This window comes from Pleurodeles waltl, chromosome 3_1, assembly GCF_031143425.1.
Source record: "Pleurodeles waltl isolate 20211129_DDA chromosome 3_1, aPleWal1.hap1.20221129, whole genome shotgun sequence".
NCBI lineage: Eukaryota > Metazoa > Chordata > Amphibia > Caudata > Salamandridae > Pleurodeles > Pleurodeles waltl.
The window spans coordinates 1668947440-1668970623 of NC_090440.1; positions in this window are offsets into that span (position 1 = coordinate 1668947440).

A 23184-nucleotide genomic window follows, 5' to 3' on the forward strand; every position below is an offset into this window, starting at 1 on the left:
GTGTTACAAGATTCTTTATTTCAGTTCACACGTGGTGCTTCACACGTATTTGAGTTTGCATGGTCATTCAATGATGTATTCCACATATTTGCTCCTACACGTCATGTGCTGCTGTATTTGTGAATTTTATCCATCCTCTAAGATGAATTCTTTCACATTTGTGGCTTTTTTACAGGCTGATATCCACATTTTGTGTTTAGTTTTAAAGTGGCTATGCACTAATTTGTCTTTTACATTTTGTGCTCTCCTGAGTGTTACATTCGGATGATCTCCCCTTATAGCTGCCATGGATGGATCTAATTTTAATATTCCCCAATGTTTTCTCAAGATGGAATTTAATTTAGTTGTTTCAGCTGAATACTTGGTAATTTATCCTATCTGATTACTTCCATTTCTTTCCCATGCAAAATCTGAGCTCTATTTTTGGATTTTACTTTCTGGAGCCCTGATCTGATCACATTTTGGGAATATTGTTGTGTCTTGAAGAATTCACTTGATGATTCACTGTGTTTTTCAAATTCTACATCTAGTGAACAATGTTGTCTTATCCTTAAAAAGTCACCATAGAGATAGTCAGTTTTAAACTATTTTGGTGGAAGCTTTCCGCATGCAACTCTTCATTGGTTGCTCATTGCTTTCTGTGCAATGTTGTCTGAATCATACTGTCCTGAATATAAATTTCAATGTCCAGAAGGGTGACTCTTGTGGCACTCTTTTTATATATGAACTGAAGTTTTGCCTGGTTCTCCTTGAGCTTTTCAAAATAAAATGAAAACTCTTCATCCATGCCATCCCATATCAGAAATAACTCATCAATGAAACATAGTCACGTTATTACTTTCTCAGTGAATTAGTCATTTTCTGGGGCCCATGCTATTTTCTGTTTCCACCAACCTATTGATAAGTTTGATGAAAATAAAAGCCCATCGCAGTTCTCTTTCCTTAAATATCTCTTTATTAAAGAGAAAGATGTTGTTATTCAGTCGCATTTCTATCATCTCCATGATCATTCTATTATGTTGGAAAAGGTGAATATTTCTTATCTTCAAGAAGTTTTTCTCTGGCATGAAGGCCACTTTCATGCTCTATGCTTGTGAAGAGTGACATGGGCTGCCAGGTAAACCATCCAGTTTCTGTAAGAAGTCACCTGTAATTCTCAGATATGAATTTAGATCTTCTACCAGAGGAGCTAAAAGTAGTCAACATAATTAAGAATTGGTTCCAGTATAGAACCATTTACAGACACAATTTGTCTTCCAGATAGATTTTGTTTACTTTTATGGATTTTTGGGAGGAAATGTATTGTTGGTGTGATTGGATATTCAGGCCCACTGTTTTGCGTCAAAAATATTACCGCCGGCTAATGCCATTTCTTTGCGCTGTGCGGGTGGCAAATTTATACTTTGACGCATGGCAGCGAAAACCACAGGTGTGAGTCAATTTTTTTACTCAAACCGCTGCGTCACGGCGTAAAGGAAAACATTAACGTGGCGGAAATGACTGTGAGCCGGTTTAAGACACTGCAAACTGGATATGCGGCGTTTTTGTGACGCAATAGCGTCAAAATTTGCCGCAAACACAGCAATTTGTGCAGAGGAGAGCCAAAATGGATCCCAGATGCTTTCACAGACCCCAGGAAGATGACAACAGAACCGGAACCAGCCAGGAGGACCCACGCAAGACCCATGACAGGGAGAAGAAGAAAAGAAAGTGTCGCTTCAGTGCAGAGGAACAGGAAATTCTGGTGAAAGAGGTGAGGGAACACCAGCACCAACTGTTTGTCACCTCAAAGTTGCCAATCAGTAGGAGAGAGGTAATATGGCAACAAATTGTTGACAAGATCAACAGTGTGGCAGAAGTACGCAGAACAGTCATCAAGTGCAAAAAACGCTGGCATGACAGCAAGGGCAGGACCAAGTAAAAGATGGCCAGGAACAGGAAGGCAGCACTGCAGACTGGAGGCGGGAGTCCAGCACCACAGGAGGCCCTGGACCACATGGAGGAGAGGGTGGCAGCCGTCATCCCTGAGGAGATCGTCACAGGGATTCAAGGACAGGACAGCGCAGACTACCAGAAGACAACACACGTGCAGGGTAAGTTGCATGGGGAATTAAAATGCATTAATGTCAACTGCAACCGAGGGGGTGGACATACCTACTACACAATGCACGTCAGCCATGATATTCAGGGAGTGGAATGGGTAAAGTGGCACGGCACGGGGGCATGGCCCGTACTGAGGAAACCTGGGTTACACCACTACACAACACCAACAACCTTTGCATGGGGATATGCTGCCATGCCAAGGATGCTGCAAAGGTTAAGCCAGGCCAGGAGGGCAGGGTACAACATAAAACTGGTAGCCCGTCACACGTCAGCCAGTATACTCCCTACATTAACTAGGGTCCAATTAACAACCTCTGGCCATACCTGCAAGTGGAATGTAACAATGACAACAGTTGCAACTACAACCTCTGCCATGTGTGCAGGTCAAGTAGCTAATGGCATTAACGTCCCCATGGATCAAACACACCCAAATTAGAGGGTTCAGGATGACAATGTTATCAATCCCCTGAAATCAATACAAATGTTCCAATCCCGTCAAATGTGAGTGCCAAAAGTTGCCACAAACTTCACCCATTGTCATGAACATTAGAAGGTACACAGCACTAATGTCATACCCATGCTGCATATGTCAGAGTCCACCCTGTGCCTGGGTCACTATGGCTCCAATGACACCATGCAACATCCCAAATGTCATACTGCTCAGACAACAGCATTCAGAGGGAGGACACATGTAACTGTTCAAAGAAATACACCAGGACAGTCAGAGGAGGAAATTGGACACTGCCACGACTATCGGTGCAATCCAAAGTACCACAGATTCCCCAACATCAGCAGTACACCTTACCAATGCTGACATCCATATTGTGCCATAACAATTCTATACATAGTATATGCTACATCTCAACTACATATAGTTGGATGTGAAAGATCAGAGACTGGGACAGGTTCAGATTGTTACATGTGGTGCTAGTGCCATCAGAGCACCCACAGCCAGTGCAAGGCCTCACCATGAGAATGGAAGTAGACGGAGGGTTGAGTAGGACAAGAAGGTGGCAATTCACTATTTGGCCTGAACCAACACCTAGAGTATCTGATGCTGACAAGTCCACTAACTTACCACAATAAATGTGACATGCAGGTGGGGCATAGGCCTGGGAGAATGGCAATCTGAAAGACAGGAACAATGAGCAGGAACCAAGATCACAATTTTAAAATAATCGGAAGGCAGGGATGTCACATTACAAAGCCCACAACACAGACACACTAATTGTACCATATCTCATTGGAGAGGACAATGGATCTCCTGCGGATATGCCTGTCCAGGACTACCCTGATGACATGGATGATGAGCTGAGAAACATCAGCCAGCAGACCCTCCAAGAGGTCCTTGGAACACTCCAGACCCCACCTTCAGTCACAAGGAGGAGCACAGAACTAGCAGCCATCACAGAGGACCCACCCACAACACCAATTGTACGACCTGCCAGCTCCAAAACAGCTGAGGACTCTGACAACACTGGCACCAGCTTTGAGAGAAATGTAGTTGGAGTACAGCGGGAGCCAGCCTGGAGGGGGTGCGTTCGTGCATGATCTCAACTGAAGAACAGGCAGCAGCTATGCAAGGGCGAACAACTATCTTGCAGGAAGTAGAAAAAAGGTTGAAGGAAATCAGCACAGCTGTAATACAGTTGACCCAACACCTACAACAGCAATCCTGTCAACGCGTGCACGAATGCAACATTGAACCCCTCAGGGCTGACCTGGCTGCCTACTACCGTGAAGTGGCTGCTATTCTTAAGAACTAGTAGATCCTCCTTGCTGCAGTACTGCCCTTAAGACCCCCACAGGTAGCAGCTACCGGGATGTCTGATTCCACGTCTTCAAACACTGAGGTGTGTGTTGCCCCTTCACAACCACCACCACCAAGGGCACCACCAAGGGCAGAGGAGACTACACACACATCAGAAGATGAAGACGTGGAACTGATCACTTTCACACGTAAGAGTACCCGGTAGCACTAGTCCCTGCCACATGGCCACATATTACCAAGGTCCTGTGCTTTGTATCATGCCAGTCTTGCAACAACTGTACTCACGCACTGTTCTCCAACCCACTGTTTATCTTGTCACCCTACCTGGTGATTGTCTCTCAGTAATTCATTGGCAAATCCTGTCACTCTGCACTGTCTGACACTTCACTCCAGCATGTCCAATGCCATGTCCTTTTTATACATGTGTCTGATCACAATGGAAGATGTCACAAAAATGGACACAAAATCATGGACAATGTACATATAGCACTACAGCACTTTTAAAATAAATAGCACTTACACAACCACTTTGTCTCTGTGTAATGTGACACATCAACCGTGTGGTAGAACAGTGATGTTTGCCTCCTGTCAATAATTATAGATTGTCAATACAATTGCCCTGAAATAATGTGGGCTGATAACTATACACAGTGGTCAGGATTGTACCATCATCTGTCCTTCCTGAGGGTTAAATCTGAGGGAAATAGAAACTATACAGTATAATACTGTGTTGGACAGAATAACGCTTCCTCAAGGGATGTCTAAGCCAGAAAATACTGCCTTCAATTGTTGCTGAAAGTGAAAACATTTGTATTTGACATTTGCCCCAATTTAAACCTAACACACACCAAACTGCATGAAGGGATGTGTATGAGTTTCCATATAAATAAGTAACCATGCTGCACATTGCAACAACTGATATGTGTGAGTTAAGTACACCACACTACAAGAGAGCATACTACCACTCACCTTATAAGGAACTGCTTGGACATCAGGCTGAAGGCAGACTTAACACAGTGTCCCCAATACCAATTCTGGTAGCACAGTATGTGACATTGAAAGCATACATCACAAAATAACCACACTTTGGGATCCATAGTAACCGTGAGTGGTAGGTGCAATGAATGGCTGAATCTTAGCTAAGTAGCTTTGGGGTAGCTGCCAATGTATCAGTTCAGTTGGGATATGGTTGTAGCATGGGACCCAAAAGCTAATACAAAAGAGACACTGTTCACTCATGGCAAGATCACAATTTTAAAATAATCGGAAGGCAGGGATGTCACATTACAAAGCCCACAACACAGACACACTAATTGTACCATATCTCATTGGAGAGGACAATGGATCTTCTGCGGATATGCCTGTCCAGGACTACCCTGATGACATGGATGATGAGCTGAGAAACATCAGCCAGCAGACCCTCCAAGAGGTCCTTGGAACCCTCCAGACCCCACCTTCAGTCACAAGGAGGAGCACAGAACTAGCAGCCATCACAGAGGACCCACCCACAACACCAATTGTACGACCTGCCAGCTCCAAAACAGCTGAGGACTCTGACAACACTGGCACCAGCTTTGAGAGAAATGTAGTTGGAGTACAGCGGGAGCCAGCCTGGAGGGGGTGCGTTCGTGCATGATCTCAACTGAAGAACAGGCAGCAGCTATGCAAGGGCGAACAACTATCTTGCAGGAAGTAGAAAAAAGGTTGAAGGAAATCAGCACAGCTGTAATACAGTTGACCCAACACCTACAACAGCAATCCTGTCAACGCGTGCACGAATGCAACATTGAACCCCTCAGGGCTGACCTGGCTGCCTACTACCGTGAAGTGGCTGCTATTCTTAAGAACTAGCAGATCCTCCTTGCTGCAGTACTGCCCTTAAGACCCCCACAGGTAGCAGCTACCGGGATGTCTGATTCCACGTCTTCAAACACTGAGGTGTGTGTTGCCCCTTCACAACCACCACCACCAAGGGCACCACCAAGGGCAGAGGAGACTACACACACATCAGAAGATGAAGACGTGGAACTGATCACTTTCACACGTAAGAGTACCCGGTAGCACTAGTCCCTGCCACATGGCCACATATTACCAAGGTCCTGTGCTTTGTATCATGCCAGTCTTGCAACAACTGTACTCACGCACTGTTCTGCAACCCACTGTTTATCTTGTCACCCTACCTGGTGATTGTCTCTCAGTAATTCATTGGCAAATCCTGTCACTCTGCACTGTCTGACACTTCACTCCAGCATGTCCAATGCCATGTCCTTTTTACACATGTGTCTGATCACAATGGAAGATGTCACAAAAATGGACACAAAATCATGGACAATGTACATATAGCACTACAGCACTTTTAAAATAAATAGCACTTACACAACCACTTTGTCTCTGTGTAATGTGACACATCAACCGTGTGGTAGATCAGTGATGTTTGCCTCCTGTCAATAATTATAGATTGTCAATACAATTGCCCTGAAATAATGTGGGCTGATAACTATACACAGTGGTCAGGATTGTACCATAATCTGTCCTTCCTGAGGGTTAAATCTGAGGGAAATAGAAACTATACAGTATAATACTGTGTTGGACAGAATAACGCTTCCTCAAGGGATGTCTAAGCCAGAAAATACTGCCTTTAATTGTTGCTGCAAGTGAAAACATTTGTATTTGACATTTGCCCCAATTTAAACCTAACACACACCAAACTGCATGAAGGGATGTGTATGAGTTTCCATATAAATAAGTAACCATGCTGCACCTTGCAACAACTGATATGTGTGAGTTATGTACACCACACTACAAGAGAGCATACTACCACTCACCTTATAAGGAACTGCTTGGACATCAGGCTGAAGGCAGACTTAACACAGTGTCCCCAATACCAATTCTGGTAGCACAGTATGTGACATTGAAAGCATACATCACAAAATAACCACACTTTGGGATCCATAGTAACCGTGAGTGGTAGGTGCAATGAATGGCTGAATCTTAGCTAAGTAGCTTTGGGGTAGCTGCCAATGTATCAGCTCAGTTGGGATATGGTTGTAGCATGGGACCCAAAAGCTAATACAAAAGAGACACTGTTCACTCATGGCAAGGCCCTGACCTATAAGCATTTGACACATACTGTAAAGGGTTACCTACATATTTATTAAAGAGTAAAAACAGAAGTTAAAACTAGGGAAAACACCTTACCTAACCTAATCTACTCTAACTTCACATTACCCACAACTGTCCCTAACTAACCTAAGCTAAACTTACTTATCACATTTAACAAAATGATCTAAACATCAACCCCCCACCCCACTTATAAGACGGAACACATGGAGGACAAAAGATACTAAACACATACTATTCTATACTAAACAAATATATATCTTTTTGTAAATTATTTTTTGTTAATTTATTTTTTTGAAGCACCAAAACCCCAACATTGCCCAACACATAATAAAAAATTGGAGAAATATTCTGAAACCCCCACCACCCACCCACTACTACTAACTAAACTAACAGCCTATACTAACCTAACACTAAGCACCCTAAACCCACTAAGTGTAAGACCCAGGAAAGAGGAGGGAGGGGAGGGAATCATGTCCGCGTTCATGCCTACAGGTTGGCCATCCTCAGGGTCTTTTTAATGGCATGCACCCGCCGGTTGACCTGTGCCACCTCCTGCTGAAGTCTGGTCATCTTTCTTATGACACTGTCCAATTTCCTTTGCATCTCTGCAAAAGCTGCAGGGTCTATGGATGCAGCAGGGGTGGTCTGGGTGCCAGCCGAGGAAGTATGGGCCCTTGTCGGGGCAATGTCTGTAGGCTGTGGGCAGGTGGTGTTGTGACTGCTCCTGGAGCTGTTGCAGTTGATGGTGCCGCAAAGGTACCAGCTGCTGTTGGTGCCACTTGGCTGGTAGTGATAGTGCTGGTGGTGGTGGCTGTGGTAGACATGGAGGGTCCCCCTTAAGAAAATGCCCTCCACGCTCCGGAGGCTCTTTCATGGCGATATCTTCTTGCCATGTTGCGGTACCCAGACTCAACATCAAGAATGTGGCTGTATCGCATTGCCCGGCGTTGAAACTCTCGAATCTGGATGGGAGTCATATTTGCAGCTGTTAGGACAAATAGAAAACCAAACATTAGGTACTGCATTGTGTGAAATGGCTCAAGAAGTAAACCAGACATTACATCTAATGTATCTGTAACAGCCCATATCATCATACGGATCACTGACAGTCCCTGAGGAAGTACATGGCAAGCCAGTCTACAAATGTCCTATCATCAAATAGCACATCCAAACTCTACAAGATGGGTAACAACTGGAATGAATTTGGCATCATAGTTCTGCCAGTTGTCAGGTAAAAATCATGCCTCATATCCTCCACCACTGCCAGGCCAACACATTTCTATGTACTGGATGGCAATCTAGGGCCACAAGATCTGTGAGTTGTAAATGGGCTTACCAGTATAGAAAGCATGTGCTAATCATGAGTGGGCACCCTAGGTTCGGACAATTGATTTACTGATTGACATGTCTGTGTACCAAATTTGGATCATCGGTCCTAGGTACACTATTACCCACCCCATGCCTGTGTCAGAGGGGGTGTGGACAATCAACTAATAATTTCTAACATCAAGGACACCCAGGAAGCTTTGGAAAGCTGTACATGGGTTTGGGCAGCACACCACAGGTAAGGAGGAACTCCAAATAGGATACACCCAAACCTTGGACAATCCCATCAACACTTATCTTTGGAAATGCATACCTTTGTCTAATTCAGTTACTACCAATAAGCCATGACTTACAACAAACAGATAGATGCAAGCACACCTCTGGCCATGAGCTGCATGCACACATAGGCCATTGTACTCAAGTGCCTCCTGCTCGTAGCACCACATGTGGAGCTACATGCAGCTAGGAAGTTTAACATACAGTCAAACATGTCCATTAGTGAATAAGGAAGCTGAAGTCTGTGGCTAACACTTTGGCATCCCTATTCTGGGAGAATCAGGGTCTGACTGGCTGACTAATTCCCTAATATGGTCCACTGCCACTTTTTCAGGTTTTATCCACATGACTCATCCCTAATCACATTGCCGTGCCTACAGGACTGACTTAGAATCCCTAATTATGACAATACGATAAGGATCGGCCAACTCAAACATGCTGATAAAATGATCTTCCACTCATGGAACAAAACAAATGATTGACCAGCGCATCACGCCTTGCTATGGGTCCAAGACACAGGAGTCAATCACACATCATCAGCTAACACAACACAGAACATAAATATCAACACTTACTGGAGATGTCTGTGTCTGCAAATCGAGCCACCTCTCCAATAGTGTAGGGTGCTGGTCCACCTGTAAGGCATGGAAGGTAGAAATGTGCTCAATGTCTGTGCACTGTACAACAATTCAAAAAACAAATACTATGTGTAATGTGAACTCAGAAAGTAAAGCCTCTCAGACATGATGATACTGCATCCTTCACACCACTGCAAACATGTACAGATCCAGGGACTCCAGTGAGTGATACACACATATCTGCACACATGCAGTGCGCCCTAACTAACATGTTGTGGCAAACATGCTCCTTCATTTGTGAGCAGACAAAATCATGGAGTGTATTCCTCTTATCATGTGTATACATGAGAGACATCTAAAGCAACTTTCCGTGAGGACTGCAATACCAGTCACCCAGATATTGTGACTAAGACCAATTTTAGACACACAGGTACAATGTACAGAGGGCCAGGGACAGTTGTTACCCATCAATTTGTATCATTTTCTTCAATTGATGTGCCACAGCTATGGTGAGTTGCACCAACCATAGAGATATTAACCCATGTGCATACCTTTTGCCAGCCACCCTAATTGAAATGTGGCACTACAAACTCCAAATATCAGTCTAAGATGTTAGCTGAGTGCAGCTATAACTTGTTACGTATGTGTCCAAATCCATTTCAGACATGTATCCGAATAAAATAGAGGGACACAATATTTATGAACATTTTAGGGATTTCCATGATCTGTTTCCTGACACACTCACCGACTACACATGAAACATATGTTTGTGCCACACTGTGATCATATCATCAATTGACATGAAGGCTGCACTAATAGTTTGGCTACTGTTGTGTTTATAAAGTTAGTGTAGCTGTTGCGTCAACAAATGACGGTAATGTGTCGGAAATTTCTATACCTCACAGGCAACTGTGGCCCATATCTAAACATATTTTGCACCACATTTGTGTTGCTGTTCGACACAAATGTGGCGCAAACTTCCTACATACAATTTTATTTTTGAAGTTTGTGCCTCTCTTGCTTCAAAACAGCTCGCAATTGCGGTGCTAACAAAGTAGAAATATGGCCCTGTATTTCTCTCTAGCATTCCACATTTTAAAAAACATTGACGGCAGAATATGAAAAAATCTGCTACTGTCACTACAGAGCATTTAAACGTGCACTTTACCCCAATTTGTACTCACCAACAGGGCCACCAATCACAATGCCCAGGTGGTCCAGCAGATCTTGCTCCCTGGAAACAAGGTCAGCCCAGCGGTGCTTCAGCTGGTGGTCATTTCATGGTGTGTTATAAATCCTCTGCAGATGGTACAACACCTTTGCCCACTGGAGCCTCCATTCCTCTGTGTGATAACCTTGGATCACACGACCACCTGCCTCAATCATCAGAGGTAGGAAATGGCACACCAGCCAAATGAATCCACCCAGCTCCTACTCTCCCATCCTGCCCAGACGAGGCCTACCCAACATAATGTGATAAAAATAAAGAGGGGATAAATGGGAAAACAGGAGAATAGAGAGAAAGTAGGACAGGAAAAAGGCAAAAAACAACTAACACAGCCTAACTATTCCCAAACTACCACTAACCACAACAGACTCCCAACACAAGAAAGACAAATGTTGACAACACAAATTACCACAAAAACACTCAGACAGGATACCACAGACAGTTATGAAACACAAAAAGACAAATTATAGACCACACTGGAGACAAAATCACAAAATGCACAGAGAGACAATTCTAGACACAGCCACACAGTCAGGAAATATCACAGACTGCAAAGTGAAAGTGAAAGTACACCCACTGTACCAATTCTGTAAACAGGATATCCTATTACATCACTTCCTGCCTCAAATGTGGTGCATTTTTATTGTTATGCATCAAAATAATATGACGCTTACAGTCTGCGCGTCATTTTTTTTTACGCACATGAGTAGATTTAACCCCGCATCCATATGGTTCAATTTTTTTTCCAACTTAACCAATTTCCAGGGGTACAGTGTGGGACATACCGCTCAGTGCCAATGGATGTTTTAGGGCATTGTGCGTCACATTTCTAAGCATAAGCGTCATTTTTAGATGCATGTGCATAATTTTTTGACGTGTATGCGTCAAAATTTAGGACATAAACTGGGTTTGGGTCATTTTCCCATTTAAATGGTACATGACAGTTGTGACAATACAGAGATAGGCTGATTGCACCCACTTTGGGCATTACGGTGTATGGGCACATTTGACAGATCATACTACTGCGGACCATGATCGGCTACTTGGTGTACAGGATTTTCACTCTTCACTGACGCAATAGATGGCCAAACGTGTGGCCTACAAATTTGTATTACCCGATTTGGGCATGTTTGGCATCAAGAGAGGATAGCAAGGCGACGCACATAAGTACAATAAGTCAATGCCTATGGGTCAATGTGTGTGATTTGGCTGCTACTATTGTTGTTGACCCACTGTGTGACCATCACAAAATGCATTGTAGCAAATTTGCTTGTATGCATGTGGAGTGATTGTGTCCAACCCTTAGTTGCAAGTCAGTGTGGAAATGAGAGAGGACATGTGTTAGTCATACATGTAACTCCTGTGTGCATTTTATAGTTTTATTGTAACATAAACACCACAAATGACAAAGCATGCACTGGATAGATAGCAGACGGTTGTTCATCCTAGGCACTTGTTTGTTGAGCCACCATGAGTCAGGCACGGGTACATACTATGTGGGTACCGTGGTTGTGACACAGAGACCCAAAGATAAGCCACATTTGTATTGTTACGCCGCCGCTGTGGTCATATAACTGGGCCATGTCTCTCCTGTGGCAGTGGAGGACCAGCAGACCAAGCAGCACGTGTTCACATATTTCCAGTGGTCAAATGCACAGAGGTGTGTGGTTCATGTGTGTGGGCCAATGTTTCACCTGTATAATAATTGGGATCTATGTTGTCACAGTTTCGTGCAGGTCTAGTCATGAGTCTGTGGCGCCATTTCCTGTATCTACAAAGTATCCTTCGCAAATCTATAGAAGTAAAGTCAATGAGGATTTGAGAACACACATGGGGATGGTCCAACCCTGTCACTGCAAACATGTAATGAGACTGTCAACAGGGCAGCCGTGGTGTGCTGATACAGTTAATATCTCCGGATTATTGTACCAGCAGCTGTCATCACAAGATTTGTACACAGGTTGGCCTCTAAAATTCCCACTGCATCTGGGGACATCATTGCCTCTGTGCTGATTAATTTCACAGCCATTCACCACGCACGCCCCATCAATATGTTGGGAGCAATGTGAATCAGCGTGTGGACTGTCAGGGTCCTAACATGTGTAGACATTTCATGCACATTATCTGACGTTTGCTGTGCTGGAGGCACCATACCCAATCCCTGCAAACAGCCATGGTAGACTGTCACAATTTATTACTCATGCATACATGAGACCCAGACAAGGGATAGTCCATGATTCGGGTATTTGGAGACAAGTTCCCACCCATGGTACGATAAATCAATTGATTATGCTATACATTTTTTGGAGTATGCATTGTAGACCCACCTGACACAATAGCCCAGGAGGAATATGAGGTTTGGGAAAGCAACTATGATACAAATGTAGCCAAAATGAACCTTTAGGGTAACGCAAAGACAGGAGCCAGTCAGGCTAACAGGATGCAGGGTCAATCAGGATCCAGACAGTTCACAAGGTAAATACACAGTGGTCAGACTGAGACTGGTCAAAGGAGGAAAAAGTCAGTTGAAATGGAAAACTGTGTTTGTCTTGTGTTTTGGTAGGTAGGACATTAACCCAAGGGCTGTGTTACACCATGAGTCAGCCACCATGAGTCAGGCACGGGTACATACTATGTGGGTACCGTGGTTGTGACACAGAGACCCAAAGATAAGCCACATTTGTATTGTTACGCCACCGCTGTGGTCATATAACTGGGCCATGTCTCTCCTGTGGCAGTGGAGGACCAGCAGACCAAGCAGCACGTGTTCACATATTTCCAGTGGTCAAATGCACAGAGGTGTGTGGTTCATGTGTGTGGGCCAATGTTTCACCTGTATAATAATTGGGATCTATGTTGTCACAGTTTCGTGCAGGTCTAGTCATGAGTCTGTGGCGCCATTTCCTGTATCTACAAAGTATCCTTCGCAAATCTATAGAAGTAAAGTCAATGAGGATTTGAGAACACACATGGGGATGGTCCAACCCTGTCACTGCAAACATGTAATGAGACTGTCAACAGGGCAGCCGTGGTGTGCTGATACAGTTAATATCTCCGGATTATTGTACCAGCAGCTGTCATCACAAGATTTGTACACAGGTTGGCCTCTAAAATTCCCACTGCATCTGGGGACATCATTGCCTCTGTGCTGATTAATTTCACAGCCATTCACCACGCACGCCCCATCAATATGTTGGGAGCAATGTGAATCAGCGTGTGGACTGTCAGGGTCCTAACATGTGTAGACATTTCATGCACATTATCTGACGTTTGCTGTGCTGGAGGCACCATACCCAATCCCTGCAAACAGCCATGGTAGACTGTCACAATTTATTACTCATGCATACATGAGACCCAGACAAGGGATAGTCCATGATTCGGGTATTTGGAGACAAGTTCCCACCCATGGTACGATAAATCAATTGATTATGCTATACATTTTTTGGAGTATGCATTGTAGACCCACCTGACACAATAGCCCAGGAGGAATATGAGGTTTGGGAAAGCAACTATGATCCAAATGTAGCCAAAATGAACCTTTAGGGTAACGCAAAGACAGGAGCCAGTCAGGCTAACAGGATGCAGGGTCAATCAGGATCCAGACAGTTCACAAGGTAAATACACAGTGGTCAGACTGAGACTGGTCAAAGGAGGAAAAAGTCAGTTGAAATGGAAAACTGTGTTTGTCTTGTGTTTTGGTAGGTAGGACATTAACCCAAGGGCTGTGTTACACCATGAGTCAGCCACCATGAGTCAGGCACGGGTACATACTATGTGGGTACCGTGGTTGTGACACAGAGACCCAAAGATAAGCCACATTTGTATTGTTACGCCACCGCTGTGGTCATATAACTGGGCCATGTCTCTCCTGTGGCAGTGGAGGACCAGCAGACCAAGCAGCACGTGTTCACATATTTCCAGTGGTCAAATGCACAGAGGTGTGTGGTTCATGTGTGTGGGCCAATGTTTCACCTGTATAATAATTGGGATCTATGTTGTCACAGTTTCGTGCAGGTCTAGTCATGAGTCTGTGGCGCCATTTCCTGTATCTACAAAGTATCCTTCGCAAATCTATAGAAGTAAAGTCAATGAGGATTTGAGAACACACATGGGGATGGTCCAACCCTGTCACTGCAAACATGTAATGAGACTGTCAACAGGGCAGCCGTGGTGTGCTGATACAGTTAATATCTCCGGATTATTGTACCAGCAGCTGTCATCACAAGATTTGTACACAGGTTGGCCTCTAAAATTCCCACTGCATCTGGGGACATCATTGCCTCTGTGCTGATTAATTTCACAGCCATTCACCACGCACGCCCCATCAATATGTTGGGAGCAATGTGAATCAGCGTGTGGACTGTCAGGGTCCTAACATGTGTAGACATTTCATGCACATTATCTGACGTTTGCTGTGCTGGAGGCACCATACCCAATCCCTGCAAACAGCCATGGTAGACTGTCACAATTTATTACTCATGCATACATGAGACCCAGACAAGGGATAGTCCATGATTCGGGTATTTGGAGACAAGTTCCCACCCATGGTACGATAAATCAATTGATTATGCTATACATTTTTTGGAGTATGCATTGTAGACCCACCTGACACAATAGCCCAGGAGGAATATGAGGTTTGGGAAAGCAACTATGATACAAATGTAGCCAAAATGAACCTTTAGGGTAACGCAAAGACAGGAGCCAGTCAGGCTAACAGGATGCAGGGTCAATCAGGATCCAGACAGTTCACAAGGTAAATACACAGTGGTCAGACTGAGACTGGTCAAAGGAGGAAAAAGTCAGTTGAAATGGAAAACTGTGTTTGTCTTGTGTTTTGGTAGGTAGGACATTAACCCAAGGGCTGTGTTACACAGCTGATTTATACAGCAAGGCATAACAGTGTTATAGATAAAATGGTAGCTTCTATGCTGTTCCAAGCATCAGCAAGGGCAGTGCATGTTCAAATGGATGGTCTCCATGGATGTGCTCACAGGTGTGTGCAGCATCAGTCTCTCACAAGTCCAGTATGTGAGATTCAAGTTCAAAGGGCCAACAATACCTTTCACATGGGAATCACTGTACAAGTGATAACAGGTCTTAGAAACTACAAGCCAGTGGATTATTTAACGTGACATCCTTGCAGACAGAAATACAATGACTATGGCATACCATACTAAAGGGTGAAGCACACTGGATTTAGATTGTGAGTCTGGGAGTGTGTAGAGGAGGTATTATCTGGGTACACATATTACCATTCCAGGGACCTCTGAAGACGGGTGGGGTGAGACCGGGGACATGGGTGTGTCAGGACTTAGGACATGGGCTGACATGTGCAGGGGATGTCATGTGAGCAATGCTTGTCATACCTGGGGCACTTGTGCTATGACTTTGCTGCTTATATGGAAATCTAGTCACACATTGTCCTTGCAAAGATAGGTGATGTAACATTTACTGCTGTCAAGGGTCTGGTCATACATTCCTGTTACTAATGCAATTGCACATCCACTGCCTCATGTATGATGATTTATTTTCCATTATTGACTGATGGTGTCTTTGTTGTGTGCCATATCCTGAAATGAACCTTGTTGTCAACATGTATGTCTGAAATAGGTGTGGTCCTCAGCTATTGCCCTTCAAATGTGACATGTACAGGATATATGTAATTTACAGTGTGAGTGAATGTGGCTGTACATTCATACACACCTAACTAGTTTAGCAAAGTTCTGTGTCCTAATCGGTATTTCAGCAATGCTCCATTGGGCTACACTCTGAAGCTGATAGTTAGAGATAATGTTATGCGAAAATGAATTTCCAGACCATGATATGGTGATTAGTACAGGTGTTTATTTACATATGGTTAGACAGTGGTGATGGGTGAGTAGGGTCAATAGAAATGTTGTGCAATCTGTTGTCTCCGACGCAATCCTGCTGCTGTGTTTGGATGGTCCCCCTCATGTTGATGGCCAGCATCCTCCTCTTCCTCCTCTTCAGTCATTTGTGGGTCGGGTTCATATAGGGGATGTTCCTTCTCACACATATGTTGTGCAGGATGGCACAGGTAAAAATTATTTTGCAGACCATTTCTGGTGAGTATAGGAGGCTGCCTCCGGTGCTGTTGAGGCACCTGAATCTTGACTTCAGGATGCCAAAGGTCCTCTCGACTATGGTGCGTGTCCTCCTATGTGCCTCATTATAGGCACGCTCTGATGCAGTGCTTGGGTTGCCAAATGGTGTCATAATCCATGGCTGGATCCCATACCCCTGATTAGCTGAAAGAGAAAATGAGTGAGAACATGTTGATGTAGCTTGCCTCATAAATATCACCTTGCATGGCAGTAGTTCTCTAGTGTTGTCTGTGACTCATTGGTGTTTGTGTTATTGTGTGGATTCCTAGGCTTCTAGGATGTACCATCAGCATTGGGTTGTTTCCTTATCTGAACGGGTGTTTGGCAGTTGACCGGATGTCAGCAGTATTTTTGTAGAGTTGCAGTCCAGTGTGTACTCCCTTGCATTGTGACTTGTGATACAGGTGTCCCTGTGTCTTACCTGGGGGTGAGATTATATTCGCATACACAGAATCAGTTTGAAAGTGGTGGTAACACGGTTGCATCTATGTACCCTGGACATCCCATACAATTTGACATATGCAATAGATTGATTTAAGCATCTGTGGCACCCTTTGATTTGGCAAGGTGACATTGTGCAAACCATCTTCATACGTTGTGAGCACTGACATGTTAACGATTGACTATACACTGGTTTCACATGTGTGACAAGTTCACTGCAGACCTATTTCTCTGCCCTTGCCAAGTCGACTCAGGTTGTTACATGTTCCTATACTACTAAACATGTGCAGGTTCCGATGGCTAACTTTGTTGTGAGGTTGTCATTCAGAGTTTCAGAAGGTCCATATGGCAGTACATCTGTTGTGTGTGTGTTAATTTGTTGCAATGCGTATGTGTAGGACTGTGCACTTTCAATATTGTCCCATCAAGACATGTTCTTCGCACAGTCCACTTGCTTCTTGGTAGTGGGCAATGTGAGAGCAGGACTGGTGTGAGATATTGGAACGGCCTCAATGATTGCATGTGACCTTCATTGTACTCCTCATCATGCTATGTGTTTCATGGTGTTTGACCTGCAGCTAAAAACATTGCACACCCCTTACACAGTACATATTGATTTGAAGGGTGTTGGATTCAGTGTTATTAATGTGATATTGAAAGTTTCTTCTTCCCAAATGTACTGACAGTTGGGACCATGTGTTTGTCATTGTGTTGTTTTTTAATTGTTCCCCTGTGTCTGTGGAGTGGCATCAGTTGTTATTTGGAACGGTCATTTGTCCATAGATGTGTCTCCCATTGGTGAAGACATGAAACATGCCTAGCGGTGTCACAACCTCAGTGTGGTCCTGTCCTCATGATGATGTCGTGGTGTATGTGTTGTGTGTCCTAGAGGGTTGCTGTGCAGTGTGTATATAAGTAAGTTTCTGTACTTACCAGCAAGTAGTCCATTTCCATATCGTCCATTCTGGAAGTGTTGATTGATGGTGCAGTGACGGAATATGAATGACTCATGTACACTTTTAGGATTCTTTGCCACAATGTTGGTGATCGATCCCTGGTGATCGACAATGGCCTGCACTTTGATGGAGTGTGTGTGCTTCCTGTTGCGGTATAGATGTTCGGTTGCAGCAGGTGGCACAATGCGTACATGTGTGCAGTCAATGGCACCAAGGACGTGTGGGAAGCCATTAATTATGTAAAACCCCTGTTTTGTCTGCAGCTGCTTCTGCTGTGTGTTGGGGAAGCAGATGTGGTGGGGTGTGAGTGAAATGATGGCATCCAGTACCTTGGGGAGGAAGGCGGAGAATGATGGCTGTGAGAACCCAGCAACCAGGGCGCTAGTGGTTTGAAAGGAGCTACTTGCCAACATGTGTAGTACAGCTAGCAGCTTGGTTTCTGGTGGAATGGTGTCTGCAAGTTGGGTGCCAACTGTGGCTCAATGTTGTGCAGCAGCTGCTGAATGGCTTGCTAGTTCAGCCTGTACTTCTGAATGATGTTTTGTTGGCGGAATCCCATAAGGGTTGTCCTGGTGTGGAATATCCTCTCCTGCCTTCTGCGTTGCCTTTGGGGTCCCTGCTGGTGTTGTGGAAGCTGCTGTTGTTGTTCCTGTGTCTGCATGCATGCTGGATGAAAAGCACCTCCATGTCTTCCTTTTGGAGCTCTGCTGTTGCTTCTGTGTGGTTTCATTAAATACAGGTGTGTTTGCTTCATTTTAACGCCTTCCCTGACCCAGGCGTAATTTTTTTACGCAAATCGGGTTGTGTGTCCTTTTCCGACTCCGCCTCCCGGCTGTGCATCATTTTTGCATGGTAGCATAAATAAGGCGCACTGGAGTTCAAGTCATTTTTTGGACTGGAACGCCTTCCTTGCATGTCATTAACGCAAGGCGGTTTCCCGCATCCAGAAAATGATGCACACGAGGGGATTTTGGCATTCGCGGGCTTGGCCGTCAAAGTTTAAATATGGTTTGCTGTTTGCGCCGAATGTGCGTCAAAATTTTTGACGCACATTCGGCGCAAACAGAGTATAAATATGCCCCTCATTGGTTAAGTATTTCTGTTCTTCTTCATCTATCAAGGCTGATTTCAACCATTCCTTACATTTTCTGATAGCTTTTCTTTTTTCTTTTATATCCTTATATATTCATTGAAAAAAACAAAGGTTACAGGGGCGTTATAGCTAGGCTCACATTTTAAACATACAAAATGATAAAAATTCACCTGTTATAATTATAGCTATCTCAAGTAAGTATAACTTGTGCCTTAAGGTAACTATAACTTGTGCCCCCACCATGCACAGTTTTTTCATCAAAAAGATTACTCCAAATATTACATTGATATTATCAATGATGTTATCAAAGATGTCAGGAGTGCCGTAATTTGCAGGGTAATTAGCAATGCATGGTGAGAGCACGAATTATAGTTACCTTAAGCATGAGTTATAGTTACTTGAGATAACTCTAAACTTTAACAGTTTTTTTTCAGCAAATTTCTATGTTTTTTTGTTGTAAAGTAATTTTCATTACTGGCTTGAGGCTAGGCCCTGCGCTCAACCCATATAACTACCCAGCCTTGCGCCGCAGCCGGCCTATGACCAGTGCCTTTGGCCAACTCCCCCTAACCAACCAGGCCTGGCCTAAACATTTAGTTTTTGGGAGGGGGGACTGCATGGCACCCCTCCTCAGGCTGATCTCAGCCCCAGGGACCCCATCCCCTGGGGCCCAGACATGTCTCCTGGGTGACACCCAGGGCACCCCGCGGTACCAGCCGGCATTGCTAAAGGTGCAGCTCCTGCTCTGTGAGAGTAATAGTGTCCTCTGTTTTCCTGCCTGCATGTCTGCAAGTAGGGAAACAAAGGAAACCTCCTCTTCCAGCAAGTGAGAGCTGTTTGACAGTTCTCAGTTGCTGGTACTGGAGTGTTCCCAGGGGTGGGCACCTGGGGACATTTCAGGAGCTGGCCCTTGGGAGGGCCGGTCCCCAGGGCTCCATAAAGGGGGCTGTGTGGCCCCTCTCCAACATTTCAATCAGCCCCTACTTGTTCCCAGGACAGGGTCCCTATCTTATTTAAATTTAGCCGCTGGGAGGTGGCAGTCCCTGGAGCTCTGGGAAGGTTGGGCAGCCCCCTGCATTTCATTCTATCTTTAGCCCCGGGGAGGTTATGGTCCCTGGAACTATGGGGGAGGGGAGTGCAGGTGGACCCCTGCATTTAACTCAGTGTTAGTCCTAGGGAGGTGTCAGTCCCTGGGGATTCAGTAGTGCCGGGTATCCCCCACACATTTAATACTGTTTGGCCCCGGGGAGGTGGAGGTCCCTGGGGCTGTGGCTGGGCCAGGTGGCCCCCCCACTTTTAATACTGTGTTTGGCCCTGGGAGGTGGTGGTCCCAGGAGCTACAGGGGGACAAGGAGCCCCACATTTAATACTGCCTTTGGCCTCGGGAGGCGGCGGTCCCTGGGGCTGAAGGGGAGCCAGGTGACCACCCCCCACATTTCATTATATCTTTGGTCCCAGGGAGGTGGCAGACCCTGGGGCTGTGGCAGGGTGGGCAGACCCTACATTTAATTCTATGTTGGCCCCGGGTAGTTGGGGGTCTCTGGAGCTTCTGGGGGGCTGGGATGCCCCACACATTTATTCTGTTTGACCCCAGGGAGTTGGTGGTCCTCGAGGCTGCGGTGGGGCTGTGTGCTCCCCATTTAACTCCATGTTAATGCTGGAGAGGAGGCAGTCCCTCGAGCTTCTGGGGGCCTGGGAGGCCCCCGCATTTAATACTGTTTTGGACCCGTAGAGGTGGTGGTCTGTGGGGCTGCGGGGGGCCCAGGCACCCCCTGTATTTAATACTGCTTGGCCAGAGAGGTGGCAGTTCCTGTGGCTGACCAGGGGCTGGACACCCCCGCATTTAATTCTATGTTAGCCCTGGGGAGGTGGCGGTCACTGGGGCTGCAGGGGGGCCTTGTGCCCCCTGCATTTAATACTGTGTTTGGCCCTGGGGAGGTGACGGTTCCTGGGGCTGCAGAGGAGCCAGGCAAGCCCCCCACATTTCATTCTATTTCGTCCCTGGTGAGGTGGTGGTCCCTGGGGCTACAGGGGGAACTGGATGGCCCCCCTGCATTGCATTCTATCTTCTGCTCTGAGGAGGTGGTAGTCCCCAGGGCTGCAGGGGGGCTGGGCAGCCCCCACATTTAATACTGTTTTTGGCCCCAGGGAGGTGGTGGTCCCTGGGGCTTTAGGGGGGCCAGGTGTCCACCCACTTTCAATACTGTTTGGCCCTAGAGAGTTGGTGGTACCTGGGGCTGAAAGGGAGCCAGGCAGCCCCCTGCATTTAATTCTATGTTAGCCCTGGGGAGGAGGAAGCCCCTAGGCTGTGGTGGTGCTGGGTGGCCCCCTACATTTAATTCTATTGTAGCAACAAGCAAGGTAGTGATCCCCGGGGCTCCACGGGGGCTGGGCACTCCCGCATTTATTACTGGGTTTGGCCCCGGAGAGAGGTGATGGTCCCTGGGGCTTCAGGGGGGCAGGTGGCCCCCTGCATTTAATATTGTTTGGCCCCAGTGAGGTGGCTGTTCCCCGGGCTGCCCGGGGGCTAGGTGTCCTCCTGCATTTAATACTGTGTTTGGCTCCAGAGAGGTGGCTGCCCCCACATTCAAAACGTCAATGCCCCCAGAACCTGGCCCACCCAGGGTTGTTTACAAAATAAGTGCAGAGTTGGTATTTTTTGTTTTCAATTTTCCCATCGAAAATTCAAACAAAGAAAATGCTTTTTTGCTCTTGGGGGGCTCCTTTTGGGACCCCAGAACCAGAGCTAATAGGTATATACTTATATATGCTACACACACATAAAATGGTTGACACAACAAGACGCTTTCATGGAGGGGAGAAAACACTCAAAAATGACCAACTTGACGAAAACCAGATTAGTGTCCGTGTGTCCCAACTCCAGTAGAATCTTTATACAAGAAAGGTATTAATCACAAGTGGTTGAACTGTGTAAAGGTACGAGTAAAACATATAAACCCATATTCTCAAAAGTATCTTGCAAGAGAGGCCTGGAAAGAAAAGAAGCCCTGGCACATTTTTTCACACCAGTCTCAAACTGCATAGCGAGCAAGCCTAATCACTGCAATAAAGGTTTGAGGGAGTTTCCCCCACAATCCCCAATAAGTTTTTGAAAAAATCAAATGAAAATATTGTGCATTTTACAATAAATTTTTCATTATATAACTTGGCCAATCATTGAATGGATGTATGGAGACTGGCGACATGGCTGTATGGCTCAATGAATGAACAAATAGTTGGATGGGTGAGGAATGGGCGATTAATTTATTCAATAATAGATAATATTCAATATAGACTTTTAGCCTAGTGGAACAAATGGACTCAATACACTGACCAAGAGAGGGTGCTCAGGTATTCGTTTTAGCTTTTGTCTTAAGAAGACATCACCCTCCTCAAGCATTATCACCACCAATCTTTGGGAAACATGTATAGGCCAGGAGTAGTTAACAAACTGCACTGATTTGTCACCTCAAATAATTAACCACAAAGTATTAAGTTTTGATCGCAAATGTGCGAGAGAAAGAGATACCCAAGTACACCACATGAAACCAGGAAACCTAGCATCAAGCTTCCACTTGATGACTTTGTGTGATCCTAGGCAATTACTTTCTTCACATTGTCTCCTTTTCCTCCATCATTATATAACAGCACCTTTAAATACATCAGGTCAGGGTGTGTGTTGTACATAAACAAAAGACTGTAACGTTACTCCATCTATAGTAACATCCAAGGCCACATATGGGAGAAAAGTGAACTGATTTACCTTTCAGTGTATTAATTATATCACCATCAGGGCAGTGGCAGAGGTGCCTGAGTGTTGTTGTGTTCAATTTATTTTAATGGAATTTTAATGGTATGACAATAGACCAAACAAAAAGGAGTACCAAAAGGGGTACAATAAGTAATTACAGTACAACATTACTGTACTAATTGTACCTACACAAGGACAATTGCTGAACAATAATAAACAAACCTGAAAATAAAAAGGAGGGTCAATAAAAACTATCTTAAGAGTATATCGTACTAGAGCTACTACAATAGCCATAAAACTTTACTACTGTATAATATAAAGTATATTAATAATACTTATTTATAAATACATTGTTTTATAATTAACAATCTGTTTCCAAAATGACTGATAAGCATCTGTGCTATGAACAAGAC